This window comes from Pinus tabuliformis, chromosome 8 (assembly GCF_031772625.1).
Source record: "Pinus tabuliformis cultivar Carrire ecotype Pingquan chromosome 8, CPIR1, whole genome shotgun sequence".
NCBI lineage: Eukaryota > Viridiplantae > Streptophyta > Pinopsida > Pinales > Pinaceae > Pinus > Pinus tabuliformis.
In genome coordinates, this window is record NC_142294.1 from 505705762 (window position 1) to 505722568 (window position 16807).

Below are 16807 nucleotides of genomic sequence, written 5' to 3' on the forward strand. Positions count from 1 at the left end.
GTTGTTGTCTAAGATTGTGTGGAAGCCTTTTATTGGAACATGTTGCTACAAGAAAATGGAAATGTTGCAAGTTGTTGATTTCATAAAGCCATAAAATCTTCAAGTGTGCCAAAAATCATGGTACAATTTTCATCATGTGAATGAATGTCAGTAAGGTTGAACATGATAAAAATTCATTGGATTACCAACCGTTGATGTTTTCCATCAACCAATGTGAGTGTTAGGTCCCTTACTAAGTAAACTAACGCAGGTGTTTTACTTATCAATCCAAGATTGTAGACTTGGAAGCACGTCCAAAGTATATGGATTTAAGGTAAAGTCAATTTCAGAAGGCAAGGCTCAAAGGTTAAGGGAAATGCATATTACAAATAAGTTCTAGTTTTAAAGAAACTAAAAAGTCTTTGATTCAATATGTAGTGAGCGAAGGAAGAGGCTCCTAACTTAGGAGGTCCTCGTTGTCCTTCCCCACAATACTATCCTCAATAAGAGAAACTAAAGAGCAACAGTTTGTGATGTGTAGAAAGCAAGAGAAGAGGCTACTAACTTAGGAGGTCTTGATTGTCCTTCCTCACCATTCTACTCTAACAACATTACCATTGCATCAAAGCATAAACTAGAATTCAAGAAACAATTCAAGAAATGAAAAAGGATGATTTTTAGTTGTGATTCATAATTTGATAGAAAGAGAATTTAACTTAAATCCTTGGTTGTCCTTTCATACGCAAATTAGATTTTAAACCAAAATCATCCAAAAATCATACATAAATCATAACACATATAAGTAATTGAATCATAAAACTGAAACAAGAAATATTTAATCAAAACTATGCTAATTTATACAAAATTTAACTAGAGTGTATTTAGCTTGGTATGGGGGCCCTCCAACCTTGCCTTGTACACCTGAAGAACTCTTTAGCTACAGCTAACTTAATAAATCATCCACAACATGAACAACAAATAGAATAGTAAAAATGATTCTTCAAATTATCTCAAAAGTCTCCAATAATCTTAATACAAAATTACACTTTTTTGAATGGTCCATAAACTCTGTTTAAATAAGCAAATCATAAAAAAAATTTGCTATAATGGCTCTAACAGCCTTATCAATCCTAATCCATCCATACAGGTCGAACTCATCAACTTTAGTTCACAAAATCAGGAAAAATCCCACAAAATAATAAATCTACTCCTTTTTACTAGGAATTCCTGAATGACAAGTCAAGTTTGACCAGCGTTGATCGGTCCTGTTTTTGCTCATTTTGATTGAACCAATAGGTGTTTCTTCATTTGTGGTTCCTAATCTTTCCAAATATGCACTCAAATCTCACCCAGGTGTCCTTCACATATGACTTCCATAAAGCTATTATGGGAATTTTTAATGTAGTCCAAATTTACTCTTAAAACCCAATTTTTACAAACATTTCCAAAACTTGAAAAAATTAATTTAGTTACCTGAATATGAAAAATAGAACTAAAATGAGGCATATATAGGTGAAATAGGATGGAATATGGTGGTAAATAAATGGATTTAGGATAAGCAAAGATGACCAAAATTGAGGGCCAACAGTGAGATGGCTCACTGCTAATGTTAGTGAGTGTTAAGGTACCTAAGTACATATTAACAGGTACAAATGAATGGTTTTTCATCGATTCACCTATAAGATATGAAAATCATTGGACCTTGACGTGTTCCCACTGTCATCAATGAAAGAACCTGTCATTAATGAGTGTAAGCCTCAAGGTACTTATGGGAATATCTAGCCTCAATCTCAGATGATGTGCTGGAGTCAATGGGACAAGACTTGTCAGAAGGTGGGACTTAAGGAACGTTAGCCAACACAAGTACAAAACATGAATAATTTTTAAGAATACAAGATTTGAACCAACATAAACTTACAAGCTTTACTGTGAAATTTTCCTGCCAGTTGTCTGTTTTTCAAGCAAAGCTCATGTGTTATTATGCAAGTAAACTAGTTTTCACAATAAGACTTATTTTTCTCTTTATTGTTTTATTCGTTTATTTGTTATACTATCCTATCATACTTGAAAAAGAACATTATCCTTCAAGTGTAGGAGTATTTCCAGTCAAGCCATGTGTGCAACAAAATTAAAAATATACTTATACTCAGGTTTGATAAATAGACTTCAATGTATACTGAACCATGAGAGACTAACTACTTGAAATGATTTGATGGGAAGAGTTGTTGAATAAGGGAGTAGTGATTGGATCTAATGGTCATTTGGAACCAACATTCAATATAATGATGATGTTCTTGGTCTACTTGCTTATTTGGACCACTCTATATTCCCTCCTTTGCCATGCCAAATACATTTGTTGCTGTTGGATGGTTGGTCCCTTGATGAAATATTAGATCTGATGATAGACATGTTAGGAACTCTTTGATCTGAGGTTCTAATCGTTTATCCCCATCAAATTGGGGCCATGATCCTTTGGTCTCCTTAGCAAATTGGAAAGGGTGATCAGAGAAGGATTTTAGATCTTCTTGTAAAGGTGTCTCATGGATATTTTATTCTTCTATCACTTATAGAGAGGGATATATGTTCTTAACCACTGCCAAGATTTTCTCTTCTTGAGAAGTAGAGACACTAGCTGCTACTGGGATCTGAGAAGGTTCTTGGAGTAAAATTCTCCACCAAGCTCTCGAATATTCTTGTATGTCACCTTACTTGTTTCTAATTCATGCCTAGTACATGGATTAGTATGTGGGGGGAGGCAGGGAGGTGGGGCAGGTCTTACAATGCCCTAAAAATTTTTTTTTTAAAGAAATAACTGAAATATTCTAAAAGAAAACAACTTGAAAGAAAGATGTGCCACGCATTAGAAGCCTTCACACTATTAAGACTTATTGTCACCAACTATATGTTCATCATGAGTTAGCTTTTTCCTTTCCATGAATCAAACCTAAAAGCATAAAAGGAACAATAAAGGCTTTGGAGAAACCCACTAAAGTGGATGCATTAGGGTAGAACCCTTTTCAAATTTTTTGAAACAAGGGTGTCTTTGCATCTTACTATTTATCCTCCACCAAATTTTGTAATTTAAAGGAAACCTACCTACCTAGGCTTTAATCCTTTTATCACCTCCCTGGAAATGATGCCAAATATGTTGGTCAAAATATATGCATATATTTCCAACAATAAATTATTGTATCAAGATCATGAACATAAGAGAAAATTGAATGATGATAAATATGTTGGGACTAAAATTTGTCTTGATAGTCCTTGTCTCAAACCCCCTGGCACAACTTTGGAGTGGAGTATTTCACTTCCATGAGACATCCTTCATGTACTCAATAGTAGGTTGGGTTTGAAAGGAAAATGATTCTAGTTCTAGTTTTTAGTTCCCTGAAATCAAATACTCAAAATTAAAAGACAAGACATTAAAACATGGAATAGAGTATTGAAATTAAATTTATGTTAAGGCTATCAACTATTGCTCAAAGAGAATATCTACCCTAGGTATAAGATGCATGATAATCCTCTATTGATCAATTATTGTATGAAAAAACATGAAAGAGAAAATTCGAAAAAGAAAAATAAAATCTTTCTACTTTGAATAGAAATGAATGAATCACACTCATACATATAATTTATAGGCAAACCAATGCTAGCAATATATCAACAAAGTAGAATGTTATGGATGCCACTAAGAGAAACTTTGTCTAACTATGAAAAGTCAAGCTCAAATATTAAATCACATTAATTACTATTCATATAAGGAACCATACTTAAGCACAAAAGGTCATGAGCATATCGAGTAATAGATCAACCTCAAAGTTTAATATCGGATATTTATAAAAATGAGATATTGAAACCATGGTATGAAAGCCAAGGACCAATATAGTTCTTTCCTCACAAAAAACTTAGATTGATTTAAGGAAATGTATACACCTGCATTAGAGTGACCATTCAAGTAATCAGGGGTTAGTGATATTATATATGTGTTATATAAAACCAAAGGTAAAAAATAAAAATAAAATATAATATCGGTCAGCACAACTGCTTGGTTCAATACATAGCAAATGTTAGGTTATATTGACACTTCAATTCTCACGCTACATGAATGAATTTAACCAGAATGAAAATAAACAAAGTATCACCCAACACATACTTCAACATGATAGTGAATTAACTCGACATTTGAGTATTATATGTTATAGTTGCTCATGAATAAAAACACAAACTTTACCGTGTAATGTAAACACTGCAATTAAATCTTCAAACAACAAACACAAGCTATATTAGTAAAATATGCAAATGGCTATGCATCTAAGGAGGGACCCTTCCCATAGGTAGCACATTGTTTAAAGTATAGTCACAAGAGAGATATCACCATGAAATCATGAGCCACTATTACAACAAGCCTGCTAATGCATGGTGCATATAAATACAACCTTACAAAATTTACAAAGAGAATATAAAACATTATTTTGTCATTGGCTCTCACTTTTCAGTCCTATGAAGCTCATATATATACATAAAATCAATTAAGTAATGGATAAAACCAAATCGTCAAACTCAAAAATCAAATTTGATAATTTTAGGAAAAAAAATCTCAAAATCTAGGTTTTACTGCAATTTGGGAAAATTCATGATAAAGAACCACCCTCTTCTCAACAATATATCCTTTTGGAAAATGACCCATTTATTTCTCAATTTATCACATTCTAGAGAAAACCCATGTTCCATAATTTTGAGATTTTTCATTTGGATGAAAATCACATCGCAAATCTATTGTTTGAAAACTACTGCTAAATTGTGTTGAACTGTTGTTTATGAGATGGAGGTCCACATGTGTGACCTGGGTTTGATATGAACAAAAAAAACCATGTTGACACCTTAACATTCAAGATCCATGTGGTTGATTTCCTTCTAGAAGCACACAAATATGTTAAACAATGATCTAGGTACCAAAAGTGAACTGTTGGTATAGGAACTGAACTATAGTGAACTATAAGAATTATACTTCATACACCATCGTTAGTAAAACTATGATATAGTCGTCTTTAATCACTAAAAACATATAAAAATGATGTATTAATCACATAGGATGTATGAAAGTGATTGATAAAGGTTTATGGTGTAATTGGACGTGTATTGTTGGTGAAATGCAAGGAAATGGTGTAAGAGTAATGACTTGATTGGGAGGAGAAATATGACAAAGGAAAAGCCCAACAATACACAACATAGCTATCTATCAATATATAAAATTGGAGGAAATCGAGATCAAAGTTAAGTGAACAACTTATCCTCCAGAAAAGCACCAAAGTCATGTATAAAGGAGTGGTACCTTCCAATAACTTGGGTGCTAACATATAAGATGCCATTGAATTGAGAAGCAACATAATAAAATGGGTCACTGTTAAGAATTGAATAGGTTGGAAAGTGAAAAAGGATGTTGACACAATCCAAGGTCTTCAAAATAAACCACTGAAGGTATGTTTCACACCATGGGAATATATGAGTTGAAGTTGACCATGTGATAAATGATTTGATTTAGTAAGCAAGTCTTTCAGATTAATCACATCAAAATTATTTGGTCGACGTTTCAAACTAGCTAATGTGGTTCATCTTCAGGACAAAGGCGAAAAAATCCATAAATCCTAAGGAATAAATAGCAAGGGAGCATCACGGTCCAGAGTTAGCCATTTAGAAACTAGCTGTTAAGAAATTAGTTAATTAATTAATGAAATAATATATTTTTAATTTTTAAATACTAATTGAAAACTAGTTGTTATAAACTAAACTAGCCGTTAATTGTTTATATAAACGTTTAACTATTTGTTAATAATATATATATATATATATGAAATTATTAATAATATTAAATTATTATGTACCCACCCTATTTCGTATCATAACTAACAAATAAATTAATAAATAGAATAATAAAAACAGAAATATATATATATATATATATATATATATATATATATATATATATCTATATATATATATATATATATATAATTATTTATAATTTCTTATTTGGTTATTATAATAATTAATGTATATATATAATAATTTTATATTATTAAAAAATAGTTAAACATTTATATAAACAATTAACGGCTAGTTTATAACAACTAGTTTTCAATTAGTAATTAAAAATTAAAAATATATTATTTCATTAATTAATTAACTAATTTCCTAATGGCTAGTTTCTAAATGGCTAACTCTAGACTTTGATGCTCCCTTGCTATTTATTCCTTAGGATCTATGGATTTTTTCACCTTTGTTGGGAAGATGAACCACATTAGCTGGTTCGAAACGTCGACCAAATAATTCTGATGTGATTAATCTGAAAGACTTGCTTACTACATTATGGATCACAAAAGCCTAAGATCTAACAAAATGATTTGATAATTAGTCATTGATGTATACCATTAACAAACATGAGACCACCCACCCATAACGATAATGGAAATCAAGGAACCTAATATAATATAACAAGAGTGAATAGAGATGTTGAAGTCGAACATCAAAGAATCTATCAAGCATGGGACATTGATATATTCCCACAGTCAATAGTGAGGGAATTTTCCCCTAATGATTGCAAACTCCAAGGTACTAAAAATTGACTTTATACCTCATTCTGAGAGAAATGAGTTGGAGTTAATGGGAAAAGATATGATGGAAGAAGGGACTTAGGGCATCCCCAATAAACCAGTTTGAGCATAAATAGAAGGCCAATAATTTGGAAAAGCTCAATTGAAATAATGAACTAACCACTAATGAGTACATCTCATGCATTTACTAGATGGAATAACACTCAGAGGAGACACTCTTAATAATAACCGATATTGAGAGCTATTGATAGAGGTGAGGAATCCACTAATAGGGTCAAACGGAAACCAAGGTATTGTACAAATCCAAAAGGTGTGATAATGTAAGTTGACGTTGAACACAAGGGAAACAAATTAGTTAAAGTAAAATGATTAAAATAAATGCTATCCATTAGGTCACCTATCGATGACAATAATAAGGGCTAGGGTGCCACTCAAGGTATATTATCAAAGCAATTTTTTGGAGTTTATAAGAGCAAACCCATAAGTATGAAGTCAATGGTTCCATACTAATAAGAGTATATGACTAAGGTAGTGTTGATATTAAAAGTGACTTGACAACTAGAAATGACTACACAATGACTCAAGAGACATCACAAAATGGTCCACAAGGAGCTATCTTCCCTCAAACATAATCATGACATATTCTATGACTTGGGAAGAATAGACTCAAGAATCAACAATGTATAAGTCCACAATATAGGAAGGCTTCACTAGAATCTCCATATGATTGTAAGGGTAACTAACTAGAGGAGTAAAAACAACTTAAAAACAAGGTTTAGTTTCCTAAATTCCATGCTAAACTAACCAAATGCTAATATGACTAATAACTTGATGTTTTGTTTAAGGGCAATATGATTGACACTAGTGTCACACATAAATAAAGAAACTTTCTTCCAATTCCCTCTTATTTTGTAATATTTTTATTTATTTTTCTTTCTCATATTATAGAAGCTTGAAAAAGAACAAAAGAATGCTTTGATGTAATGGAGGAAACAAGTGTTGCAAAAAAGAAAAATACTTCTTTTGTTTAATGCAAGGGAAAGTGTGTAGGATATATACACTCAAGGAATGTTCCCTCTAGGGATAAGGGTGTCAAGTCATAAAGGAAATAAATGAAAGGCTTGTCTTAAGAGAAAGAAAAAATAGATGGCTTATAAAAGAGAAAGATAGAGCTAGCATTAAGCTCAAAAGTACAAGCGATCAATATTTAATGCAATAATATGACTTAACCTTTTGTAACCTCTAAGGTATAGGTCAAAATAAGAGCGAGGAAGAACTATGAAACTTAAACACAAAGTTATGATGGGACTAAAGAGGAATCCTAAACCTAAGATGATTGAATTTATATCAAGAATGAAATGAAAGGTAAGAAAGGAAATACAATACACATAGAGAAATATAACAAAAAACACGGTAATATGGTGAAATCCTAACTTCTATTAATAAATGAAATAGAAAAATACTATAGAACACAAACTAGATAGAATGTTGGATTTTTTTATCTAAACAAAGAGAGATGGAGGCTACACCTATTTGCAGATTCTATTACAAGACGCCAAAAGAATGACCTTTTAAAATAAATAAAGAACCCTATATGTCAAAAATACTAACACTAGTAGATGAAATTCCAAAAGGTTTGTGGGACCTGAGGTGGTTAGTTGGTACATCAACTTATCGTGGGTGCAACTTTCACATGCAATATGTGTTTGGAGAGCATGATAGCTCGCTAGAAAGAACTATATGAGTAATACAAATTTTTACTGAGGCATGGGTATGCACAAAAACCCTTGGCCTCATGAATTTCCATAAAATATTATTTAGGGCCTAAAAATGACCCCAAAAGTTTGGGATCCAAAAATCATAAAATAACTACCAAGAAGATAGATAACTATTGAGTGAGTGGAAGAGGTGGGTGGCCACCAATATCCACCTGGATCAATACTCCTCCCTAGGAAGAAATTGTCTCCATCGCATGAAATTCCCTCATCAAATAGGTAACTTCTACTAAATTTGGCTCTCGTTGAACCACTTTCCTTGGTGAATACTCTTGCCCTTCTTTGTTAACCCAATAGAGTTGCACGTGTCGCTGGTGAATATACTTTGTCTTGGTTTCCATGATTCGATCCATTGTATCATATTCAATTATTTAAGATTGATTTCTTTGGGGGACAATTGCTTCACTACCTCCAAGGGTTACAATAGAGGTGGAAAATATGGTCGAAGAAGCTCCACATTAAATATTAGGTGCAAGTTAAAGAAAGAAGGAATACTCAATTCAAAAGTATTTTCACCCACAGTATTTGTTATTGCATAAGTACCATATCAAATCGATATTAGCTTTCTATTGGGAACTGTAAGGAACTATTGATATAAGTGTAACCACACCTTATCACCAACCTAAAACTCATGTGCAACCTTTCCTGGTCATGTTGTTGCTTGTACTTGGCATTTTTTTTTTGCAAGATATCATGGACCTATTGTTGGAGGTGTTGGATCCATATAACAAATTTGGCTACCATATCTTCCTCAAATTGAGCATGGGAGGAATTTTCTAGTGAAGATGCAATGGGCAAAGCTACATCAATTAGGGAGAATGGTTGGAACCCCAAGCACAACTAAAAGGATTGTGGCTAATAGAGTTGTTGATTGATTCATTATAGCTATGTTGAATGTATGGAAGGATTTCATCCCATGTACATGAATTATTTGAGTTGTACATGTGCAAGATATGCACAATCATCGTATTAACCAGCTATGTTTGTCCAACTATTTTTGGATGACATGCAGTGGATTTGGTCAACTTGGTATCCATGAGAGACCATAGGTTGGAAAAAAATTTGTTGAGGAAATTGTTGTCCCTGTCTGAAATAATGGTTTGAGGTATCCCAAAATGAACCTAAACATTCTTAAAGAAGAGTTTAGCAGTGGCTTCATTTGTTTTTTTTTTTCTTGCATGGTGCTAAAATGACCATGCTAGTGATCCAAATTTAAATAGGAATGTAAAAAATTACAGATATAACCACAAATACAAAGATGCAGCAAAAATAACACTTCATTTCATTTGTATCAAGGAACTGAAGTATGCTTACAAACAAAATGGAAATAAGACTAGCTCGGGTGATGTTAGCTTATCTCTAAGAAGAGATGTGGCAGCTACATGCCTCTGAACTATGTTACAATGAGGCTCAGAGGCCTATTTATTATTTAGAAACAATGAAAAACCTTAAAAATCCAAAAACCTAACCCTAGGAGATGAAGCGCCAAACTATGGACCCCGTTTGGGTAAATTGGTACATCAACTTCCCGGGGTCGTAACTTTGGCATACGATCTCCGTTTGACATGCACAATACCCCGTTAAAAATATCTATTCGAGGAATACAACTTTCGAATGGCCAAAATTAATCCACAACACATGTTGGCCTTGGTTTTTCCAAAAAAACGTCGTTTAGGGCCTCAAAATGGCTCTGGAAGTTGAGGACCCGAAAAATTGCCAAAAATAGTAAATTGTGCTACAAATAAGGAAACTGAAAAACTGAAAGAAACAATGGTGGGGGTCCAAGTGGAATAGGTGGGTGACCACCAATAATCCACCTGGATCAGTTAGAGAATTGGTTGACAAGCAATAAAAAAAACAATTGTTACCATGCTTGCTGGATGGAAAACCTTACATGTAATCCATCGAGAATAACTCCCAAGGCTTGTTTGTCATAGGTAGAGGAGTGTATAACCACTGCTTCTAGATGGTTAGTTTAATAATTACACATGAAATTAAAGATTTGATATACCATTAGACATCTTGTCGAAGCTCTAGATAGTAGAAATACCTCTGAAGTACTACTATTATCTTCTCCACACCAAATTTCCAGATACTTGACTATAATGTGCCTCTTAAATCAACTTGGACCACTCTCTTTAAGGAACACAAAGGTGGCCTAGTTAGCACGAGAGCACATCCTAGAGTTAGAAGTTTGGATGACCGTCACCTTCCACAAAATATAAAGATTCCATTGTAGACATGCCTACATAATGGGGTACATCTCCCTATCATAGGTGCAATATCTTTAGACAATATCATAGAGTGTTTCAATATGATAGGCCACTAAATGTACTTGGTAAGTGAGGATTGCATCGATAGGATAGCTAGAGGCATCTATCTCAATCTTAAATTGTTGTTGTACGTTTGGTAGGGTGAAGACTGTTGCAGAGCAAAGGTGGTTTTTCATATCCTTTAATACTTTCCGCTATGAATCAGACTCGAGAAAACTTTGTAATGCTTGCCTACCAATCTATTTTGATGGATCTTAGGCTTGCAAATTGAGGTTTAATAAAAAAAATTACTAGTATATGGCCTTCCCATAGATATTTGAATTTGTATATTGATAAAAACTGTAGACTAATTATTGATGACCAACTCTCCTTCTCCTTCTGTGGATGTGGGTTTTTCACCTTCCCTTTTAAGAACAAGGTGGATTGTGATCTAATATTCCGTAGTGGGCCATATTTTATGGGATCTCAAATATTTTATTTGGATCATTGGAGTCCTACTCTCAATCCTAAGAATGAGACATGTCCAATTTTGTCCCTATCTGGGTTAAACTATCTTACTGCCCCCTTCACTACTGGAATGATGAAAAATTCAAAAATATTGGGAGTGCTCTAGGAAAATACATCAATCAGGCTAAACCATGTGAGGAAATTTTATCATGTGCTTGGATATGTATGGAATTTCACTTGGATAAGGGTTTACTAGCGACATTGAATTTGCAATTAGAAAACTAGTCCTTTATAGAAGAAATGGATTATTATTATCTTCCATTCAAATGCAAATCATGCCATGGATATGAACAATATGCTAAGAATTTTAAGAATATTGAGGAACAAAAAAAAGGATAAATATGGAGGAAAATGGCAGCAATCAAAACAAATAAGTGGCTTAAAGATCCATCCCCTCATGGGAATTGATATGAATTTCCCTACTAGATGGAGGAAGAGATATAAATTCAACATGATTCCCATAAATAAGGTCCCAAATAAATCCCCTCCATCATCCAAAAAAAGGAGAACACATGTATTCCCTATTATAGGATATTCCTACTTTGGAGCATAATGATGAAGAGGAGGATATATAAGAATAGGAATTATTCCTCTCCCCAAAAAACCCTCAGGAAAATCAAGGACTTTCCCATACATGCTTAGTTGTTGAATGATCTGAAAAAGAACAAGAAAAAGAAAAAGGTTAAATTTGATCTTCTTAGAAACTAGGGAGGAAATAAAATGGGGATACAATGAAGGATCATGCTAACAAAAAAAGGAGTTAAGATTCTAGCAAAGAATTGACATTTCCTTTCCAAAAGGGACAAAGATAACTAGAAAGGATATGGTCTTCCCCATGCTCAAGGGGGGTTAGAATCTAACAACAGATGATGATAATAATGTCCTATAATTGTAGGGGATTATGTTTAGATATAAATTTATCTGAAGTAAGAAGTTTGATCAAACAAGAACAATCTCTAATCCTACTTCTCTAGGAGATGAAAATGGATCATCAAGAATTTCTTTGAAAATGTTCAATCTTGTGGCACATTGGTGTGGTACAAGTAATTAGTTGATGAGGTGCATTTGGTGGTCTTTGCAACTTATGGTCATCTTCAATCTGCCAACTCTTCTCTTCTTCTAGATCCCCTCACTGGATTGTGATTCACTTAATGCATGTCCTTAGCCAAAAGGTATGTAGCATTGTGAATGTGAATATGCTTGTGAATTAAAAGTATTGTGTTGGTCCTCTCTCTTCAATATTATGGAATCTTAGTTCAATCAGTGTTGTATCTTTGGAGGTGATTTTAACACCACTCTTCACCCTTGGGATAAAAAGGGTGTATCCCATGTAAGAGACCCTTTTAGTGAATTGATGGAGGATATAATTACCTCTCATTAACTCATTGATTTTAAGCCTGGTTCTTGAAAATACACTTGAATGAATAAAATGACGAGGCTTGGTCATATTGCTACCCATATTGACATGTTTCTAGTAAGTAGTGATTTCCAGGATCGATGCATGTCATTCTCCTCTTGCATTCTAACCCATAGTGGCTTGGACCATTGACCCATATCCTTGTATCTATGCCCAGATGTAGGTTATGACCCTCTTCCTCTCAATTTTAATCCTTAGTGGATTTAGCAACAAATTATTATGGATGTGATCTTCTCATTTTGGTGTAAATGGGTCACTGGCTCTTTAGTCTACAATAAGGAATAAAAAATCAAGTAAAGGTAGTTATAAAGCAATGAGAAGAAAGATAATCATTCAAATTGGGGAAAACTAGATTCTATTCATAAATCCAACCTTGTAGGTATCCAACAACAAATGAAGTTATTGACATTTCTCAAGAAGTTTTGAAAGAGGAAATATAGGAGTTTGACCTCTATCATAAAGCTCTAAAAGTTGAGCAAGCGATGTAGCATATTACATATTGGAACTTATGGCTAAAAGAAGGGTATAGAAATACTAAATTCTTTCACAACTAGGAAAAAATGTAAAAATGAATAAATAACATAAAATCCATTTTAGTTAATGTGGAAATCCTTTGAGAGTATCCCAAAATCAAGGAAGTGGTCATCGAACATTTCAATTCCTTATATTATGACCCTAGGAATTGTAATAGTGAAGCAACACAATATACATTGGAGCATACTCCCCATTATGTTTCTCCATAAGATAATGATGCTACCTTTAATTCCATTTTAGAAGAGTAAATATGGAAATTCTTGGCCTATTTTAATCTAGAAAAATCTCCTAGCTCCAATGGTTTCTCAACCCATTTCTATCTACTTTTCTATGGGGTAATTAAATATGACCGATGTCGAATGATCGATTATTTTTTTTATGAATTTTTATGTGGGGAGAGGTATAAACTCTTATTTTTTTAGCTCTTGTCCATAAGGAAGTAAACTCTTTATCGTTTTCCTATTTTCACCCTATATCTCTGTTAGTGTCGGTATCTTCATCCCTCCATCAGTGATCAAATTTCTCTTTTTGCATGCATATTAGGTGTCCCATCCGATCAGCTGCATTCCATTAGGTCATGGATCAACTGATGGTAGTGGTTCATTGTCAATTTCCCTCATGGCATTTACCTGCTAGCCTGTTTTCACATGTTTAGGTCATTTACTGTTATTTTATTTCATTCCATTTACCAAAATCATTTTTAGGGTTTTAGATCTCACTAGGTTTAGGGTTTGCCACCATGGTCATCAAAAACTCAATCAAGGGTCAACAGGCACATGAGGAGGTCTAATAAGTTCATCAGATCAAAATTTCACTAAAGATATGCTCAATAAATGATTTTTACCTCAAAACTCTGTTTTGAGGTGAAAATAGAGTTTTTATTTTCTACGTACAAAATTTTATGTAATTTCAATGTTTTTATATGTAATAAGTTCCAGCTACTACCCTTGGTCACCTTGCCAACTCCAGCCACAGCAGACAAAAGCAAAAGAATCAATGCATCAGTTTACCAAATGATCAAGAAAAGTCAATTCAAATGAAAAAACAGAGCTTATGACCAAAAGTGACTTTGACATTAGAAAAGTGGGTTTGAGATAAGTAAAAATTAAAATTCATCCATATATAAAGTGAAAGGAGTGCCATTTATCATTTCATTGTGCAAGATACCCTTGGAGAGAAAAAAATCGCGATTTGGAGGCAAATTGAGCTAAGGAGGTCAAAAACCCTGTTTTCCAAGCAAACTTTCCTGATGCTGCGCATTAGAGGTAGTGCGCTGCACATCAGACTGGCGCTGTGCATCAGTGACTTTCTGCCAGTGTTAATTTGCACAGGCATTGCACATTAGGAGGGCGTTGCGCATTGGGCCCAGTGCGCTGCGCATCAGTCCAGAACTTGCTAAATCGTTCCAAATCTTTCAATAACCCTCAAAAACGCTGCATTGCTATTCTACAAGTAAGTTATCATTGTTCTAGAGTTGAATTTGATGTCATACTTGTGTTCTTCGTGAGTTTTGCATGTTGAAAGTGAAAACCTAGCTTGTCTTCATTATTTTCCATTTCATTGTCAAATTTCACTCCATAATCACAATCCATATCATCAAAACCCTTTTCTCTCTTCCAATGCCCTAAATCACTCCATTTACCACATTTTCCATATCCCACTCCCCTAACACAACTAATTCCTTCACCAAACCCTAAATCCCTCACTAAATCCTAGTTTCTCAAATCTCATCCCTTCATTCCCCAACTCCATTTCCCATTAGTAAAATCTCTTCATACTCATCTCCCTTGTCCTCCCTCATTACCATTTTCAACCATATCATCTTCACATCACTTCCCTAAGACAAATACTAAGCACCATGGCAAGAAACAATGAGTCAAGATATGAAGAAGAAACACTAAGTGACAGTTCAAGAGAAAGGAATTTACAACCTATGAGACCTCACAAGGGTGGGAAAATTATCAGAGAAGAACCTATTAGCATTGCTGAGCTCCTTTCTTGCCCCCTTTCTACCACTTGTTTCAGATACCAATCTTGCTTGGAGTTTTGTGAGATGGTTGAGATGGTTAGGTATCATCATGAATTAGCAAGGCAATTTGTCATAAACATGGAGAATAATATGGTACGCATTGCTGGCATCAATTTCACTCTTTCACCAACCATTATTGTAGAAGCAACTAGAATGCAAGATGTAGGGGAAAGGTGGAACAAAAGACAGAATATCAGCAAACAACGTTATGAACCATACATTAAGGCCAAATATCATGGTAAATTGAGCAGGGTGTTTCCTTTCAAGTTCTTGGAAGATCGGTATGTTACACTTATGAAACTCATCGTTAAATACTTCACATGTGAGGGTAGGTTCTCCAGACTCTATGCCTATCATATCAGATTACTTATGCACTTCACCAGGGTTAGAATGATGAGTAATCCATATTTCATTTGCAAAAACATAGAGAGGATGAGTGTGATTGCAAAGAGAAAACCATACCCACAGCAGCCCAACAGCATTTATCACTTCGTTGTCATCAAGATTATTGTTTTGAATCAACTCACTCAATTGGGAGTGCCATGGGAAACCTTCATTGCCCATAAAATCTTCAAAAGGCCTCAAATTTTTGCAGAACCTCAAGAGGAAGGTGGACCTTTCGGGCAACAAAGAGAGCCTAAAAGAAAAAATGAAGAGGCTCACATTCATGTGTTTATAACTTATGAAAAAGGCACTAAGAGAATTTTTTCAGTTGCCAAACGAGTATTATCTCCACCAGGGGTGGAAGGGGTCTCGTTTCCTTCACAGGATCACAGGAAAATGCTATCTTCACCTGGCGTGAAAGGGGCTTTTCATTCTTCTTCAGCAGAATAGGTACAAGATAAAGGAAAGAAACAATTGCATGATGAAGGGCCATCTAAAGGCCAAGACAGGGATTTTGTTTTGGTTGAGGAAGATGACACTGATTTGGGCTCCTAAAGCTCAAGACTCAAGGATGTGGTCATCAAAGAGAAAGAAGATGAGATCCAAGCCTTATCACTTGACCTTGAGAGGGCTAAATGGATCATTAACTACCTTGAGCAAGAGAATAAGCAATTGGAGGACAAACAAACAATCATGGAGCTGCAAACCATTAGGGAAAACTGGCAAGTGGCAAAAAGGAGAAAAATCAAGATGACATCACTAGAGCAAGAAATAGAGGCTGACCAAGAATCATGGTTGGAAAGAGTGAATATCCACCTTGAGAAGCTACTTGATAAGGCTAACAAGGAGAAGAACATGTTGCGCCACATGGCTTATCACTACTTGGCCCAGAATAAAATTTGCAAGACAAGGATAAGAAGCCTAAAAGCTAAGTTAAAGAGAGCCTTAAAAGCCAAAAAGGAGCAAGATAAACTTAAAATTTTGGCTGAAGCTTCCTTGGCTCAGCAAAGAAATTAGTAAACTTGCCTCTTGCCAAATTTGAAGCAATTTTGAGAAATTTTTGTCATTTCACAAATTTTAATTGTAAAACACAAGAAATTTCATCTGATGCACAACGCCGCCGGCGCTGCGCATTGAGATGGCTTGGAATTTTGCAAAATGGCTTGTATTTTTGGATTCCTCATGAAAAAATACTAAAACTTAGAAAGTTTCATGAAATTTGGAGGAGATCTGGGTCACTGAAAGGGCAAAAAACACCTAAAAAATTCCCTCCTTACCACTTTTTGGACCCACAGGAA